This window comes from Lycorma delicatula, chromosome 2 (genome assembly GCF_047948215.1).
Source record: "Lycorma delicatula isolate Av1 chromosome 2, ASM4794821v1, whole genome shotgun sequence".
Taxonomy (NCBI): Eukaryota; Metazoa; Arthropoda; class Insecta; order Hemiptera; family Fulgoridae; genus Lycorma; species Lycorma delicatula.
In genome coordinates, this window is record NC_134456.1 from 70,765,652 (window position 1) to 70,781,466 (window position 15,815).

The 15,815-nt window shown below is 30.7% G+C and overlaps 1 protein-coding gene across 2 annotated transcripts in view; it reads left to right on the forward strand.

Annotated features, from left to right (window-relative positions):
* Nucleotides 1-15,815, forward strand: part of Pka-C3 (Protein kinase, cAMP-dependent, catalytic subunit 3) — a 277,829-nt gene that overhangs the window by 66,372 nt on the left and 195,642 nt on the right. The window contains exon 2 of one of the 2 annotated variants that reach the window (XM_075355539.1): nt 13,201-13,315. The exons of the other annotated variant lie outside the window; for it this stretch is intronic. The gene's annotated coding sequence lies outside the window, so the exon portion shown is untranslated. The remainder of the gene's footprint in view (nt 1-13,200; nt 13,316-15,815) is intronic. 2 annotated transcript variants of the gene reach the window in all.

Below are 15,815 nucleotides of genomic sequence, written 5' to 3' on the forward strand. Positions count from 1 at the left end.
GTGTATTGTTATTATGCGGCGATTATAGTCTTTTTTTATTATTTACTAAAATATATATAGAACTAGATGTTGGCCTGATTTGAAGGTTGACTACCATTATCTTTTCGTTGTTGAGTAAAAGTGTGACGAGAAGGTTTTTACGTTGTATTTTGCGATGGTATATTTTTTGTATAGTTACACTATATGTTAAGAAATTAATATGTAATAGACTTTTATTTCTAATTTTTTTACGTTAGTTTTAATTTAATTCTTTATTTTATTCGTCGTAATTCTTGGTTTACGATTTTAAGGTAATGAATCGGATAAAAAATATTGTACTATTACAACAAAGTTATTGTAGTTCTTGGAACATTGAATTAATATTTACAAATAAATGAAATTTGTTAAATTATTTTCTTTATTGCTTCTTCATGGCTGCCCTATCCAACGTTTTCATTAATAGGTGGAAATTTTCTTTACTTGTATTTCGTGTTTGGATTTATTTCTTAACATGGATTTTAATATCAGGTCCCGATATCAAGTAACTTAATAAATAATTAAAAATATCAAAATAATTTTATCAAATGCTTTTTATACGTCAACAATGATTCAAACCGAGCTCAAAACTCGTTACTTCTTTTTATACGCGACCTAAGTCAATCTTGTAAGTAGTGTATTATACAAAATTAAATTGATGAATTTGTTTAATTAAATTAAATTGATCGACATTACAATCGCTCGATTACAGCATGTGTTGCTGATATTCTCTAGTAGATTTTCGTTAGAATAAACCTGAGAAATTAGAAGATGAAATTGATGAAAGGGATTGAGACTTTTTTCAGCGCAGCAAGAGGAAATTTTTTCCTTTAATGAATGTACCTCCCTGAGGTTAGTACCATTTTTTAAGTTAAGGTAAAATTTGTTTAAGTTATATTAACGTGATAGATAAGCCGATTAAGCGGTCTTGAAATATTCGCGTCTCTCTGCCAGATTACTATATAATATGCTAAGATTTGTTTATTGTTTACCCTTTTAATTTATTTTTAATAAATATAACCTATAAGAATGATACTACTTCTTTTTATTTTATTTTATTTAAAATATTTCCTATAAAAAATTGTTATTATTCATTATCATATCGCATATTGGTAAAAATAAATCGGTTGTTTGGTAATTAATCTGTTATATTTTATCATCTAATTCATCTTAAAACACTTAAGATACATGTGAATTTTTACAACTTGTGTGTGTGTACCTTTCTTTATTAAAGGTTGAAATTTTTAGTCATTAAATATGAGTTTAAATTATGTAATTTTTTTTTAATCTTCGGGGCCACCGTTAATTATTGCTTCGGACGATGAGATGAATGTAAAAAATTATGTAATTTATTTATTTATTATACTGATCAATATCATCTTTCCTTTTATTAATTTTATCTGTATTTAACATATAGTGTCTGATAAAATTTAATTTCGTCGCTTAATTTTTTTTTTTATTATTCATTGTCCCACTTCAAGGTCATGGTCTTGAATTTAAAAATTTTTCTAAATATTTAGAATTTATGATTATTCCGTTCTTTTACTGATTTATTTGTTTATTTATTTTTCAGTTCAATCGATCAAATAAAACAAATTAAAATTATCTGTATTTTCTTTTCAAGTGAAAATAATTTTCTTTACGTTTGGAGGTATGAAGAGAACGAAAATACCATTCACATAAGATGTAGTTAATTTATGTAAAGGCCTATGTATAGAATTTTGTGGCTCGAAAATCTCTAAAAATACTTGATCAATTTCATTGAAATTTGGGTACGCTGTAGTAGTATATCTGAAGTTATGCATGTGAATATTTGATGATGATTAGTTGAATTCAGAGAGGTCATGTTGACTTTTTGTTGGTGTATCTTTTATGCGCGCTTATTCAGTGAGTTAATCGAGCGTATGTAGTTCGTTTCTAACTGCGAAATAGTGAGGGCGTTGGAAACGAAAAGTTGATCTTGCGCAGATCGTGCAAGATCAAGATCAGATCGTGCAAGAGTTTTTTTATGTTTTAAATATTACAAAATTTTATTTAATTGTTGCTGCATTTTATTATCACTTATAGGTTTTAACATTTTTCATAAGGTGAAATATTGTTTAAGTGAGCGATGTACTTACAAATCATAAACATAATATATCAGGTCGTGTTTTATGTAATTGTTATATTAAAAATATAATTATATATCAATCTGTATTCACTTCACCTCGTTCTAATTTTTCTTAGCGTAATTTGTAATAATGGTTTATTCTTTATCTAAGGGATCCATCAATACTTTGCAATACTTAAACACGCAAATAATCGGAAGTTAATATAGCTTTACTTATCAGTACAAATGAAATTTATCTAAAATATGATCAAAAAACGTAAATTTAAATAACTAAACATGAAAATTCTGTCTGAGTGTTCGCATAGGAATCATTCCCGACCAGCTTACACGTTCTTAATGTAACATGGCGTTATTTATTGTTGGATCTAATTAAAATTTGGTCTGTTGATAAAAATTGTTTTTGGCAGTTTTTTTGGCTTAATGTTATTTTATACAAAAAAAAAACTTCTTGATGCATTAGATATTTTTCTTCCTACTGATAATTTTCTTATGGTTAAGGGTAGATTGGCTAATATTATGTCAACATGTCTACCGAAATCATAAATTAAAATATTTATAATTATAAACGGCATGGAAGTAGAAAACCATGTTTTTAAGACGCGTTTCTTTTACCTGTTGAGGTTTTACAAAAGTAATAGTTTGAAGGATTTTCAAATATTTTCCTTCTTTATGAAAACTTTATACATTTTTGGAAACGTTTATTTTATTGGCTTATTTTTTAAATCGTATTTTAGTTATTACTTTTCAGTTTATAACATTTGCTTTGCGATTAAATTCAAATTTATTTAAACATTTTTGTCAATATTTTTATGATTACTTTCGACTAGATGATTTTTTAATGTTTTATTTTATTTTTATGAACTCATGTTTTTTTTAGGAACCCTAAGAGTATATTTATTAATTTTTACGTTCATTTTTATTTGATAACTTTCTAGATTTGTTGAGAAAAATTACCATATTTTTTGGTGGAGGGGGAGGTTACGGGCGCAGCCCTTTTACGACTAGATTTTTTTTTATAAGTTGCAGGTAATAAAGACATTTTATTATTTTTACTTAAGGATGTTTTTCTCAGTGATTTTTTAAGCCGAAAAAAGTTTTTTAAATTCTAACTTCGGTAGTTATTGCATTAACATTAAAACTCGTTAATGTGGATTGAATTAGACAGAAACCAGTAAGGATAAACGGATCAAAACAGCAACAATTATATGTTTGTGCATAAAATATTATGTATTCTAATTTAATCTGGACTACAATGTACATTAGTAATAATTCATGTTGAGTTAGTTATTCCATTAATAACTATTTTAAAGCACATATCACTCATACTAACCAACATTTTTTTTACTTTGGTTATTATATAAATGAAAATAAAACTTTCAAGTGCGCAGACAGTAATACGCAGTCAAGATCGTGACAGCGAGGAATGGTATCAACGGTTTGAATATAAATGAGAATTCCTTTTCTGTGTGTTTGCAGCTGTTGAGCAAAATTATTTTTTTAAAATCTGATGTGCGCGCCACACGACTTCCTTGTATGCCTAAATTACATATACACATTTTTAAAAGTACAGAAAATGTTATTTCACTAATAACTTCTAATTTTTTTTTTATTGTTATTATTGAATTATTATTTATTGTAAAAAACGTTTTATATATTAATAATTATTAATAAATTAATATATTTAAGTTAAAAAAAAGGAAATTAAAAAGAGGAAAAAAGGAAGAAAATGTTGCAAACAAAAGACAGAATAAAAACATTAAGAGAAAATGATAAATATAAAGATGAAGAAAATGTTAAAGTTAAAGAAAGAAAAAAAAGAAAAGATTATAATTTTCAATTAATATTAAATAATCAGATGTTTCACCAAATCTATTACATATACACATACGTAATAATGCCTATTAAATTGCATATAAATATTTTTAAAAGTACATAAAATCTTATTTCACTAATAACTTCTGATTTTTTTTTCATATTTTATTTTTATTGTTATTACTGAAAGAATTTTTAATGGATTTTTTTATTTTATATCACGGGTTAATAATTATTAATAAAACAATTTATTAAAATTAAAAAAAAAACGAAGTCTGATTCGAACCGATGTGCCTTCCCTTGTAAGATCCAAATATTTATTTCATTAATTAAAATTTTATTTGGCTATAACTTTGGAACCAATGAGAATAAATACCACTTAAGATATATCGTTGAAAAGCTCTCAACGAGGGCTTATTACTGCAGCAAGAAAAAGTCCAAAATCCAAATGTTTTGGGATTTTGGGCTTTGCTGGACACTTTGGTTCAGTCCATTGCAATCAAAAGGGAAGGTGCACAACTAGATGTTACAACTGTCCTAAATCCAAAATTTCAGCATCCTACGTATGATCGTTTTTGAGTTATGCGAGATACGTACATACAGACGTCACGCCGAAACTAGTCAAAATGTATATTTCCAATGAAATCTGAAACCGAAAATTTTCGAGATCACAATATTTCCTTTACTTCGTACAATGAAGTAAAAAGATACGTGTACGTCTTTTTATACGTACCGTAGAATTTTTCTCAGTTCACAGAAAAAAAAAACGATACTTCAATAAAGATAAGAAAGTAATTCAGTTAATATAATGAAGGTAATTCGTATAAATGTTTATATTTACGCAATTCATAATAAACATGGTTTGTTCGTTATTATTGCGGTGTAATGATCAATAATAATATCTTTAAAGGAAAAGTTGTAATGCCACAATATTAGCTCTAATTTTGTTTATAGAACGAGGTTTGAAGAGAAAGTAAGTTTTTTTACTAATTTATTTTCTATACTCATGGTGCAGGTCATCAGAAGCTCAGTCAGATGTATTTGAATCGAGTCAAGGTTCACAGAACCTCGTGTTCAAGAAGCGTAACTGCATAAGCAGGCCAATTACCAGTTTATTTTAAACGGATGGACATTTGTTAGAAACGTTTTATTTTGGTTGAACTGTTCCAGAGAAATCTATAAATAGATTCTATTAAATGAAAATTAATTAAATTATGTTCATTATTTGATAAAACTTTTTAAATAGGTTCTATTAAATGAAAATTAATTAAATTGTTCATTATGTGATAAAACTTTATGTATTGTATTTGATTGCTTTTTTGTTGTTATTTAAATTTCATCTTATGATTTAGATCTTTACTTCTTAATTAAACAGATAAGGTACATCTAAGAAAAAACTCTTTAATCTTTTAATTCTTTTTTTTTAACGATTTGAACATTTAAAAGTATTTTTTTGTTTATATATGATGGAAGTTTCTCCGATTTCTGTTCGGACTAAAAATGCATTTCAGAATATAATTGAAAGTGTAAATTTTTTATCGAGGTAGTAGAAAAACTAATCTTTATATTCTTAAACAGGGGAACTAAAAAGTGAGGTTTTCAAAGATTTTCATTTTTAAAATCGCAAGCATGTTTCCTGTTCTAGATGGTTCATCTTCTGTTTGTTTATTTTTATCTCTTGTAAGCAAAAAAAATACCCGTAACTTACAAAATGCATTAAAATTGAATACAAAATGAGGAAGTTTAAAATTTTTAAATAATTTTTTTTTAAATAGGTATTTTATATATTAAAAAAACCATTCCTTTCCTTCATTTTTATTTGTTGATATAATGACACGTCTAAAATTGTTAAGTTCTCTTGTTTCATTCTAATTATTTGCTTTTAATTAATTTTTTGTTTTTATAAACTAATAATGGCGGTGCTTAAACGGATCAGATTTTAAAAATGAGTCGGATATATTTGCTACCTTATAACAAAGATCATAAAAGCAGAAGTTATTTAAAACTACAAAAACAAGATTAATATTAAAAATTAAATAACACGACTGCAAAAAAAGATTACTGACAAACATTGCTCTTTAATATAGGATAATTAAAAAGCGTGCGGGTGACAATTTTGTATATAGTATAATTTTTTTTTTAAATTTAATTTATTTATATATACCGTGATCTGTTAGATCGAAGTTCACCTGATGCATGCAAAAGTTAGCCTTCACCCTACTAACAAATATCCCGTTAGAATTTTGAAAATCGGACGATTGTTTGCAGAGATATCATTAAAGCACCCGATTGCACCTCCCAAAACAGTGCCCCAGGGACAGCCTGTTTGTTATCAGTCGATTGTGATCATTGGTCTAGCCTTGCACGAGGTTCTCGCATCACCTCACCACACGCATTCCTCACGGGATGCCCATTATTAAACATATTTTTTTAAATTTATTTAATATTACTTTTATTTCATTTTATTTAACGTTAACTTAATTGCATTATTTTTGTAATATTTTCATTAAGTTCACAGAGTGATAGAGGCTCACAGTTCATTAATTAAATTCATTTAAGTTTGTGCTTCAACCGGCAAATCTCCACTAGAGCCATTACATTGTATTTATATTCATTGCCGGTAACGTAAGGATTCCAACGTGGGGTCATACATCTAATTCCGTTTAGCCGGTGAGCTTCTGCGGCGGAAGAAACATACATACACCCTAAATACTTTACAATCCTTTTTGAGTAATCGTTTAATAAAGAAGTTAGCTGGTTTCTGTCGCCTAAGCTTTATTTATTTATTTGTAACAGACTTCAAAAAAGTATCCCAAAATAATCCGGTGTATTATTTGTTAATTGTGTTTAACCGTTACTTCCTTCTATTTGGTTCGTTTACTGAACACCGTTCCATGATTCATTTTTAATATGGTAAAAAATTTTATCTGGGTGTTCCTTAGTCGGTTTCTTTCAGGTAACTTAAATGGAATACTTTTTTAATGAAAGATTACACAGACTACGTGGACGACCTGATGATTTTTTTTTTGTCATCATTTATAGGTGATTTTTTAATATTTATGTTTGATCTATTATTATTATTATTATTATTAGTTTACTATAGAAGTCGAAAATAAACAAATTTACTGTTACCATGGGAATTGCTAGTATCACCAATCTAATTCTGTAAATCATTAAAATAAATTTTTTACGGTTTATTCTAAAATAAAAATAACCAAGTAAAGGATAAAATTATAGAAAATATATGTAAATAGATCATCTAACTGTTTAATCCGTTCCCATTACTATTAGTATTATTGTTATTTTAAATTGCAAATGGTTGTAGTTACAGGAGTATTTTCTACTTAAAGAGTTTTTCTCAATTTTCATTGTGATTTTCCATTATGCCGTTAGCACAGTATAACTGTCTTTGATAGAGTAATTACCATTACTTCGAAGTATATAAAATCATTATTAAATTAGTAAATTTTAAAATGGGGGATATGTGAATCTTATTATTAAAAGAACAATTAAATATTTAAAAAAAATAGAATATGCGTGTGGAAAAAACGATAAAAAATTTCTTTTTTTATTTTAAATAATATTATATTAATGTTTTTAAATGAATTTTGTATCTTAAACTGTATTGTATTCAAATAAAATGAGAAGAATTTAGTAATAGAACGAAATGATTTTATGATAAATTATTAATTTAAAATACTATTGTATCATTTCGAGATCAAACATGTATTATGATAGTGAAACATGAATTATATAATGGTGAAAATGAGTATAATTTATTTAAGAAGTGTCAAATAAATTTACGAAATGATAATGTTGTATAGTACTTCATTCGAACTGAATTATAATCATGAACATAATAAAGTTGAAATGACCTTCATAGAATTTAGTTTATAATAATTTTCTTGTGTTATTACTAATATATCTTCCGATGACGTTAATAACGCGTGACAATGGAACTTTAAATTTAGAGCTTTGTTTCTTTCCTGTTTAGAAAGTATATGAATGAATTGACTAAAATTTACGTAAATTAGTAAAAGTAACAAATTTATTCATTTCTATCAAATAAAATTTTGTTGAAAAAGGCAAATTTATTAGTAAAGGTAATTTTTAAAAATACTCTGTAGAAGTGTATGCGTAGAGACTATTGGAATGATAATGACGTAATTTGCTGTAACATGAAGCCGGGGTTACATGTATTAGCTGCTTGTGTAATTCTAATTAGGCGTGACTTCAGTGTTTTCAGGAGGGACCGATTTTGTATTTGTCTTCGTTGTTATGAACTAAAACAAATGAGTTTATTACTTGTATTACGTATCAAGCCGAGCCGTGTCATACTCGGGGATTTTGGTATACTCTGATCGTTTTGTACGTAATCCGAATTTCTGTTCTTAATACAGTTATTTCTGTGTTCTTCATGGAGTGTTCTGTTATTATGTAAGAAGCTGCTTGTTTTAAATATTTAATTAACATTGTGATGAAATAATAATTGAATTGCAAATTTTTTATTGCATTAATATGACAGTGACTTGCAAAACTCATTGTTATATTGCGACACGGCGGCTTACTATTGTAATAAGTTTGCCAGTTTTTATTTTGAGATTATATTATCTCACAACAGGCTGTAATCATGATTATATTTCATGTATTGATCTCACAGGCCGATATTTAAAAAGTAATAATTTTAGATCATCTCTGCGACTCCAAACACTTTATCAGTAGTTTAGTACACGTACTCAAATCCATTTAAAACCAACTACGCCTTTTCCATGGTTTGATCTAGCGTTTAGTGAATCTCATAACAGCTGTAATAGCCACGATCGGGGATGAAACTAAATGATAGCATATGACCGGAAAGGTTATGTGTCTGTTCCACTGGGCCCCCTTTTCCATTATGCTTGATCCTACTTCACGGCGGGGGAGGGGGGGTTTGTTAGACAGTCGTTGCATTTTTTTTATCCCCGGGCCGGATATCCAATTAAGTATACTCGGCCGGGAGCGTGTCCTTTAACTCAAAGGAGGCCTCCCCACCCACTGGCTAAAAATCCGGTACGGCAGGTCGGCCCCCCCTTTGGATCTTCTTTTGCCTGCCTCAAATCCCCAGCGGACGGTAACCAGGCCCGATTATGTCGTTCCCAGCCCGCCCGCCAGAAACTGGATCTCTGTCATTAGCATTGCCTGCCTCTAACCACGGGAAGGGGAAGAACCAGGCCCGGCTGTGTCGTTCCCAGCACCCCCCTTCAACGGTCTCCCCACCTACTGGCCCCTGGAGTCCCCATCCGATTATTGTAGGCCGCACACCTAAGCATGCGACCACTCACGGATGGGGATGTCCACCCTTCCCTACTCTGACATCATCTAGAACCCTCTTCTCCCCCGTCTGACACCTTGACGGTTAGGACTGCAGTCGCGAAGGCCTCAAACTTCCTCCAGTTGGCCTCAGACTCTAAAATAAATGTAAAAAAATTCTCTACCGAAGCCCGTTAATCCCGGCCGTTCTTCTCTGATTCTGCCATTCATTACACACAAATATGGTGTGTTCTGCGTTTTCCTCTCTGTCACAATACATGTAACGGGAAGAGGACCTTCTGTGGAATTTGTACAGATAACTTTCAAAAGAACCGTGCCCATCATTGAGTCGCGTAATAACCGAGCTCGCCTGTCAAGCCAAAGGTCAAGATCCGTGACAATTCGTTTGGTCCAGCCTGCTCGATCTCCTGACCGCCACTTCTTCCACTTTCTACGGATTATATCAGCGGCCCTAGCCCTGTCCACACCGTCAAAACAGAACGTGCGTTCCAGGGCCAACAGCTCAATAGGAGGAACCGACGACAGAACGCAAGTCGCCACATACGAGACCGTACTATATCCTGCGATAACACCAAGGAGAACACTCCTATGAACCCCCTCTCTTTTTTCCTATTTAGTCTCCGGAAACTACCGTTTAGATAATACTTCAGAGGATGAATGAGGATGATATGTATGAGTGTAAATGAAGTGTAGTCTTGTACATTCTCAGTTCGACCAATCCTGAGATGTGTGGTTAATTGAAACCCAACCACCAAAGAACACAGGTATCCGCGATCTAGTATTCAAATCCATGTAAAAATAACTGGCTTTACTTTATTGCACTAATGAGCCCTCATTGAGAGCATTCAATAAGTGGTACTTATTTTCATTGGTTCCAGCGTTACAGCCAAATGAAATTTTAATTATTGAAATATTTGGATCTTAGAAGGGTAAGGCACATGGGTTGAAATCAGACTTCATCTCATTTTTTTAAATTGAAATATATTGATTTATTAATAACACTGATAGACAAAAAAATTTAATGTTTCTCTAAGTGTGATACCATTTCTTGAATTACGTTTTTGCGTACATATCTGTAATTACAATTTTCCTATCACCCGTAGTTTTTAATAAATTGTGCTTCAAAAAAAAATTAAAGGAAAATATAGTTCAAATTTATAATTTTGCATGGCCATACCTGTGTTAGAATGATATCGCTGATGCTTTTCTTTTATAAGTAGCCTCAGGCACATCCCGAACTAATGTCCAACAGTAATCGGCTAGCATGTTAGTATTCCATTTCCCTTTATAGCGGCTTTCCATCACCGAAATTTCTTTGTGGAAACGTTCACAGTGTTCGTCACTTACGTCTCCGAGGTTGTCCGGGAAAAACTTCAGATGCGACTGGAGGAAATGTATTTTCGAAGACATACATAGCTCTGTATGAAGAAAGAAGTTGATTAACAATATCGTGGTAATGTAATTGTCGGATTTTTTTGCCGAGAAAATTTTTGCAAACGTCTTTAAATGAAGCCCAAGCTGCGCTTTCTACATTATTTAACATCGAGTTAAATACATCATCTTTGACCAACTCGCTTATTTGAGGACCAACAAATATTCTTTATTTAATTTTTCCTTCACTTACATTCGGAAATTTCTTCCTGATGTACAAAAATCCAGGAGTATCCTTCTTCATTACTTTACAAAATTTTTCATTAATCCTAGCTTGATATGGAGAGGGGGTAAAAATATTTTTTTGGGTTCTACTAAGGGCTCATGAATATTATTTTTCCAATTCGAAGTTAAATTGTCTCGTTTCTTCCAGTCTTTGGTAACATAATGTTTATCCCTAGCTCGGCTGTCCCATTCGTAAAGAAAAGACATGTTCTTAGTACAGCCTAACTGCATGCGTAACAAAATATTTATAACTTTCAAATCACCACATTTGTTCCACCTATGTTTTTTAAAATGTATTTTTCAAGAACGTCTTTCATCACATCGTATGTCTCTTTCAAATTAATACCATAAGCATTGATACCGAAGGATATATTTTACCGTTGTGTAGTAGAACCACGTTTAAACTATACTTGGACGAATCTATGAAAAGGCGCCAGTCCTCAGGTTTATGGACTTGAGCTTATGTTGTAAGTACAACATAAGCTCATCAATGTTTGTGCAATAAACCAAATTATTTTCATAAATAAAGTACTGAGAAAGTTCTTTTTGTCGGTTTTCGAAAGTCCAAAATTTTTGTATTTTTTTGAAGTAAATTCCAAACTTGCATTCTTGATCCTAACAGTTCAACTTGATTTTTTGATACATTTAAATCCCTAACCAAGTCATTTAATTCACCTTGTGATATAAGATGTGGCTTATTGGAAGATAATTAAAATCAAAATCATTGTTGTCTTCAGTACTGCCTGATTCTTCATCGCTGCTTTCGAAACATACATTCACAGGTGGCTGAGGAACTGGAATAATTTCACTTTGAGGTACAGGCCTGATTGCAAATTGCAATGAAGCATATTTTACAGTATGTTTAGATTTTTTAGAAATTCCTGACACACTTGTTAAACAAAAATAACAACCTGTTACATGATCCTTTGGTTCACGCCAAACCACAGGTACACCAAATGGCAAAGCTTTTCGTGTAGCTTTCAGCCATCCTCTTAAATATACAGAACAATTACTGCATACTATGTGAGGAGCCCACGTCTTATCGTGATCACCAATTTTACACTGAAAGTACAAGTGATACGCTTTTGTAATTAAAGGTGTAATGATTTTTCTATTTGATTTTACGGTAAACTCACCACATACATAACAGAAGGCATCCACATCATTTACACAATTTCGAGGTATTATGACACTGCACTGTTAAAAAACTTAAGACAGCAGTAAGATTGAACAAAATTAATTCATTCCTGAATCCAGTGTTTAATACAAACAATACTGCTGCTTTTTCAGCTACATGTTTTAACCTGCACAGACACGATTAATCTTGTCCATGAAGGCTCACTGTTCAGCATTAGATATGATGTCATAAATGTGACTATGATAGCATTTAATTCTTTATTTAGTGTTGTTTATTTATAACTTACAAATTATGTTAATTAAGTTAAGCAATAAAAAATGAGCTAACAAAATACAATATGGGAGCTTAAAATGCTAACTATACGTTGAAAAATGAAAAAAATCCTTTAATTAAAATTTAAAAGTTTTTCAAAAATGGTGAGTAATAGAAAGATTCCGAGTTCATATTCGTTTTCAACATCAAAAAACAGATTAAAATCATGTATCGCACGTTAGGAAGCAAAAATTATGTTTATCAGTGTAATTATTAACTTCTGTAAAAATGTTTTTACGATAAATAATAGTTCAATAATAAGAATAAATAACAAAAAGAAAAAATATCAGAAATTATTAATGAAATAAAATTTTGTGTACTTTCATTTAACAAAAAAAAATGTGTATATGTAATTTAATAGGCGTACAAGGAAGTCACGAAGTGCCCACATCACATTTTTTGGGTTTCTGTTCTAGCATCTTTAAGAAGAGGAACAATCTGGAGTCTCACTTAGTTAAATTGTTAATAAATATCACGTTTATTTAGTATTTTTATGTAGTTCTGTATATTTTTAATTACCTGTTTCTTTTTTTTTCTGTATTTTAGAATTTTTTTGTTTTACTTCCCTAACTAGAATAGCGTGCCACGTTGTACCTCCTTTTAGCCACTCTTTCTGAAAATCATTACAAAAAATAATACCCACCTTTTCTTTTTTCGGTCTCAGTTACTTATTGGGTATTCCGAATAATATGGAATTTGTTTGTAATATTGTTCTAGGCTGGTGATTTATCTGTTTTCGTTAAATATCCAATGAATTTAAATTCTTTCTTAAGTTATTATTAACATAGATTAATTTTATACGTACATTTTGTTGTTAATAATTAGTTGTTACATTTTTATGTTTCAGGTAGAGCATAAATTATTATATACTGTTATTAATATAAAGTGTAATAATCGAAAGGAAAATGAGGAATAATTTCCTGTGACTGATCCACTGACGATTTCTAAGGAGGATATTGGGTGTGAGTGCAATTAGGAATTTTTAAAACTTAATAATTTTTAACTTGGTTTTAATGAAAATTTTAGTATGTTATTTTTATTAAGTATTGGGTAAACTACATTCACTTAATTTCATTTAATATTCTATTTCATGTATGTCTACTGTTATAGAAACAGAGAGTTTTTGTTTGTTTATGTCAGCCTTTTTTATTTGTTAAAATTGGATATTACTCGTATATTTATTCTGTATTATGAACTTTGTTACCTCATATGTCAATTTAACCACGTAAAAGTTTTCTTTTTTTTTCCTAGCATGTTAACATTTTTTCATATCACTTTGTACACATCTTTTGTTGGTTTTCTTGAACTCGATTTTTCCATATTTCCATCGCTCTTTCTAAGAGGTATATTCAAACGTAACAAACAAGTATAACAAATTGGTTCACTCTTGTGTTCATTTGTTTTCTGATTTTTTAATGAACAAAAAATAATATAGAAGCTTATTACTAAGGAATGCAATCTCAGAGAAGTGTTCTTCTGTTATCTTTCTTACCGACCCGAATATATTTCTGCACATTGAGTCCATTGAATCGCAAGTTCAAGAAATGTTCGTTTAGCCCTTAGGGGCCGTAGAGGTCATCTTCAGTCTGTTCACCAGAGGAAATGTCTAGTAACACTGAAATAAGAAAGCTCTCATAAGTGCCGATTTTGTAAGTTTTTGTATGCTTTGTAGCCACCATAAAAAAAAGTCTGGCATAGAAGGCAACAAAATCTCTTCTTGATGTGCCACTGTGCTCTATACCTCGCCATTTCTCAACATGGGAAACAATATTTATTAAGGATATATTATTTAATATTTAGGTTCGTTATATTTGTTTCCCAGGGTTTTATCAGTTTTTTTTATTATTATACAAACTGTTGACCGAAAGTATTTTTTTCAATGAACTTTAATAATTTCTGGGTTTTCTTCCGTTATCTTTCCGCCAGTTGTTAACAATGAATTAATGATGATTGATGATTGATTAATCATCATTCTTATTCTTCTTTGATGATTGATTATAAGTACTTCTACAGTACTATAGTTCTGTAATAATTCTGTTATCAGTTGTTTTGCTCACTGCTGAGTGTCGTACCCCATTGACCATGCGCCACCGTCCTGCACGGCGATATAGCAATTAAACATTATACCCATACTATAGAGAGAAAGAGAAAATATGATTATATTAAGAGAGTGACTTATACTGTACTTAATGATGCGCTTACTTACATGTTTCTTCTTGTTCACTTCAGGAGCGTGTTAATGCAAAAGGAACAATTGCTTGTTCATTTTTATTTGTTTTTACGTATCTAGACTCACAGCGATTGCGTGTGAGTTCCTATTGTTACCTTATTCGCGGGTTTTTTTCCTTAATGCATGTCCCTGTGCAATAAACCACGAGTTGGTTATTGTAACTGTAATAAATAATCGCGTTCATACTGTAATATATTGTCGCGTGTTCGCGGCTCGATCAGGATGTTGAGAGATGGACAGTTGAAAACGTTTATATAATTACAATTTATTAGTTTAAGAACATAAATAACATAAGACTGATCAATAATGACAGTAATAATAATAGTAAACGACAGTAATAAAAAAAGTCACAACAATAATCAGGATAATAATGACAACACCAAACAATAATAATAATAAACAAATAATCACAACCACAATAATAAAAATAAAAAATGTCAATAATAATAAATAGTGATTACATTCAAAACAGAATTTAAAGTAATCGTTAGGATTTATTCACTGGTAGTTAAAAAAATAATTCGTCCCATTGGCAAAAGACATTACCATGACCGCTAGTCTTAACACCTTTACCCACCGGGTTGGTTTAGTGGTGAACGCGTCTTCCCAAATCAGCTGATTTGGAAGTCGAGAGTTCCAGCGTTCAAGTCCTAGTAAAGCCAGCTATTTTTACACGGATTTGAATACTAGATCGTGGATGCCGGTGTTCTTTGGTGGTTGGGTTTCAATTAACCACACATCTCAGGTATGGTCGAACTGAGAATGTACAAGAAGACTACACTTCATTCACACTCATACATATCCTCATTCATCCTCTGAAGTATTATCTAAACGGTAGTTACCGTAGGCTAAACAGGAAAAAAGCCACCAGTATTGTATTAACACAATAGTACAATAGATAAGACAAGTGTAAAGTTCTTACGCCGCAAATACTTTTGCTGTTAAAAAATAAAACTACCCTAACGGTTTATGAATGAAATTTACTACATTATCTCTTTCACTTATAGTCTAACAGTAACTTACCGAACCACTTTTTGTTTTCATGTACTGGAATTACTTATGACGTTACCTTAATCGCGTCGAACCATCACTAGAAACTGCTCCTTCACTGTCCTCCTCGCAGATTGATATCTCGCAGAAATGATTTCGTAGTACTCTCGTAGACCCTCCTCGTAGACTCATATTTCGCAGACTGATTGTCAACTAGTCTTCCTCGGAGTATTTGTACTCTA